Source organism: Anneissia japonica, unplaced genomic scaffold (genome assembly GCF_011630105.1).
Source record: "Anneissia japonica isolate Jap-2015-1 unplaced genomic scaffold, ASM1163010v1 scaffold4528_len46548_cov106, whole genome shotgun sequence".
Classification (NCBI taxonomy): Eukaryota; Metazoa; Echinodermata; class Crinoidea; order Comatulida; family Comatulidae; genus Anneissia; species Anneissia japonica.
This window is the reverse complement of record NW_022754510.1, coordinates 41843-46109: the sequence shown is the minus strand read 5'-3', so window position 1 is coordinate 46109 and position 4267 is coordinate 41843. Positions and strand designations below refer to the sequence as shown.

General features: G+C 32.6%; 1 long non-coding RNA gene across 1 annotated transcript; it reads left to right on the top strand.

Annotated features, from left to right (window-relative positions):
• Window positions 1-2225: 2225 nt before the first annotated feature.
• LOC117123206 lies at window positions 2226-4159 on the top strand. The gene is made up of 2 exons (XR_004447822.1): window positions 2226-2272; window positions 3608-4159. It is a non-coding gene; the product is annotated as an uncharacterized LOC117123206 (long non-coding RNA).
• Window positions 4160-4267: the final 108 nt, after the last annotated feature.

Genomic DNA, 4267 nt, shown 5'->3' with positions numbered 1-4267 from the left:
TTGTCCACGGCATGAATTTTATTTGTATATATATCGTTCTTGGGAAAATTAATTTTGAAAATTATAACAACAAATGTCACAGAAGGCCGTAGTGCTGATAAATAGGGTTTGTTTGATTACAAACCCTATTTACAGCCTTTTTGTGAGCTTGGGTCACAAATTAAGATACATAAAATTAAACAAAAGTAAATTCTTAAAATTCATGAGTGGGAATACCTATAAGCGATTCGAACCCACGTCCTTGATGTCTTTAGAACACATGCTTAACCCACCGCTCCATTGTGACGTGCGCGTTGTAGTGGTAATGGCAATTAATGTACAGTAATGTTTAAATAATTAATCTATAAGGTATTATTTAGGCCAAAATAAGTTTTAAAAATTGCCCAAGCCTTCGGAATAGGGATCATTTTTTTCTGAGACACTATATGATATACTGATTCAGAAAAAAACTAAGATTAAATTTTTCTTTATTTTTTCCCACTAATTTTCTACTGCACCCATGATGCCAAGGTAGAATAGGACCTCAAGGTGCCCGGAAATTGCAGTCTCATATTTTTAAAACCTTACCGATACTATATTTTTAATTATAAAAGTAATATATCAACGAATTAATTATATTTTTACAATTTTTTTTTTTGCTCTTTAAGCAAAAGATACAATATACAAAAATATAATACAAACTTGCTATTGCTATTAAAAATTGGAACGAATCTTTCCCACCATGGGTTCCCATGGTAACTCAGATTGAAGCAGACACGCTCTTTGTACGCCACCTTTAGGAACATAACATAGACGACTAGATATTTTTAGGTACAACCAGTGGCGGCGCCAACGGGGTGGGGGACGGCTTAAGCCGCCACTCATCTGTCTGGTCAGGCCCCGCCATCGGCCAAAGCTCGACGGGCAGTCGGACCAAAAAATAAATAAATAAATAAATAAAATAGGCCTAGCCATCCCAGCCTTTTCCGGCCATCTAGAAGTCCTAATTTTTGTGTACGCTTGTGTTCTGTATTCATACATTATCATTAACTTCGTCTCTGCTATAATTCTGAATTTATGACTTGGTTAAAAAAATTATTAAACTTTTTTTCAAGCTTTCTATCAATTTCATGTAGGCATGGATTCAGATTTCACAGAATATTGGAGACTGTGGAGAATCATAATGTCATGCAATCTAGCCGCGAACACAAATATGTAAAACGTTCGGTAGTTAAACTGTAACTTTATTGCACATGTATTTTACAAAATTCAGATAGGCCCTATAAAATTCTACGTTAAGTGCAGGACGGTCCCGCATTTCAAAGCGATTTTGGATGAAACACGCATTTTGCAGAATCACATTTGTCACGCATATAACATATAACATGCGTGATAACGATTTATCACAAATTCATTGGAAAAAAATCGAAAGGTCCACCGATTAACCTCAGATAAGATAGTATAATACATACTCCAAGTATCGAAATGCACGCCATCGTGTCGGGATTGGAGGTTGTGTGGAGTGTTGTTACATGTATTAAGCATAAAAATAAAAAACGTTTAAAGTTATAGTAGTTGTATGCATCATTATAGACCTTTTTTGTTATGTTCACGTAACAGTTATGAAAGGTGTGATGTCGTGTACAGGGACAATAAAGGAAATATGGTATGTTTTTGAAATATGTATGATTTAAGTAGACAGTTTGGTGAGTGAATGGAATTTGTTGCATAGAAGTATTTCATTGTGGTCCTTTAACGAAGAAATATATTGTTCCAAATGCGCATTATAATTACATATATCATTTGTCTTTGTTAGTTAAACATGCAGCTTTGTTTGAGAAAGACTAAAAAATTCTTGTATATGTATGTATATGTATAATGTATATGCATATGTATGTATATGTATATGTGTATATATATGTATATATATATGCATATATATGTATATATATGTATATATGCGTATATATACATATATATGTATGTATATATATATATGTATATATATATTTATATATATATATATATATATATATATGTATATATGTATATATACCTGCGATAATCTAAATGGTTGAGTTCTATTCTGAACTTAGTGTAAAATATTGGTCCAGTTCTGGACTTAGTGTAAATGGTTGAGTCCTATTCTGGACTTAGTTAAAATTCTGGACTTGAATAAAACTAATTGCAACAACATTTTCATTGTACTACAACTCTTCTGTCTCTTATACACATCTAGATGTGTAGTGATCTTCAAGCCATGAGTACACCACCACTATGCACCTTGCAGCAGGTAAGGAAATGATTTTCTAATTCTAAGAAAGTGAACATTATTTGTACCTACGATTGAAGTACCATATTTAAAATATATTTTTAAATAGAAAAACAGAATAAATTTCTGACTACATTTATCATCTAATTTTTAATTAATTAAATTTTATAATAATATTATCATTTTGAAGATAGTGGCGGAAATTTTTTTAATTTGTACTATTCCATTGTATAAAAATATAGTCTGGTAAAAAATTTTGGAAAGCTTTTTGCAGTGCTTCGTACCTGATTAAGAAAGGCGCTATATAAATGATTAGATTAGGTTCCTTAAAAAAATTGTATTTTATAAAACAGATTTGCTTCTTTAAATCTGTTAAATAATAATAAATACTAGTATAATTGGTTGTGATCATGGAAGTAATATTACAGTATCTTGATACCTACTGTAAGAATAACTATATAAAATCTTAAGTTTGTCAAATATCCATAGCTTCCTTGGCGGCCTCTGGCCACCAGCCTAGAGGCTCGCTTTGGGCAGATATTGGTACCATCACGCAGATTTCATATCTAGGGGTGCGCGCACGCCCCTCCAAAAATTTCCAGTACCCGATCAACCCCCACCCCCTTCTAAGTTGCACTCCCCCTAAAAATCAAAGTAAAGTAGTTAAAAATCCTTGAAATCACCTTATTTTTTCAAGTTAGCGCCCATCGAACTTATCATCGAGCCCCCAATTACCCTATGCGAACCCAATAAGCATCTCGATTTTTAGCCTCCTAGCTGTCATCACGTGGTGAATTACATTATAAAATCCCCCCCCCCCACACTCAAAACATCTTATATAGCCCCACACTCAAAACATCTTGCTGCCATTGGCCTCCAGGTAGTTCCTCAGTCCTTGGTTAATTTATTTATCAAAAGCCAACCCTCTTATCAATTATCCTGCACCTCATCATGCTCGATATAGTCTACGTCTTTAGCCCTATGTACTGGAACTTAGGACATTATACAATTCTACACCTACGGAACTTCTTAAAATTTGCATTTACTCATATTTCCCATATGTACACAGCACTTGTTTGTAAATAAATTGAATATTTTTTATTGTAATTTGTAAAATTATTACTTATATCTATATATTCAATATTTCAGAAAACCTTACAAGGAATGTTAAAACTTCTACTAGCATATTCAAAAGTTAAATTTGTTTTTATTCTTGTTCAACAATAAGTCTGTATATTATGTGTCTTGTAAATGACTGCTGTAATCTTATTTAAGTAGATATTATTATAATACTTGCAGTTATATAATAGTGTAATTGTAATATCATAGATAATTCTTGTTCTTTTTATTTTCCAGGAAACACAGGCACATGTTTATTGTGGATTTTCGAAGACAAGCATTCAGTAAGAGTTTGTTATTGTATGAAGCAGATAAACAATTGGATGTCCAGTCAGATTTGTTGGAAGCTTGGATAACTGAAGCTGTAAAGATGGTTGAGTAAAGAAATGCATTGTGGGAAATCAGGACTGATTAGTTTGAACCCTGGTAACTGAATCTTAGCAACATCAGACTGTGAGATAAAGCGTGGAAGTCAAATTTTAACATAAAGAAATGAAGCAATGAACTTTGAGAAACAGACTACAATAATTTGTTTGAATTATGTAGTGTACAGTATACTGGTACTTGAAGCTTAGTGAACTCTGATGTATGGACATGAAGCAGATAAATTGTGGAAATTCTAAACCACAACAGACATTTGTTGTGCATTCATAAAATGAATGATTATGAATTGAAGTACTGTTTGCCAAGTGAAGTTTGTGATTTAGTAAGTAAAATAAGTGTTGACCTTTAAAAATGCTGAAATTTTTGACTGATTCTGGACCTAGTTAAAAATAGAATGTTGGCCCGATTCAGAGCTTAATTTAAAAGGCTGGTCCATTGTGAGTTAAATTTCTGAACTAATGGCTTATAGATAAAATTCTGAATTTTAGTTGAAATGTTGATCCAATTCTGGCC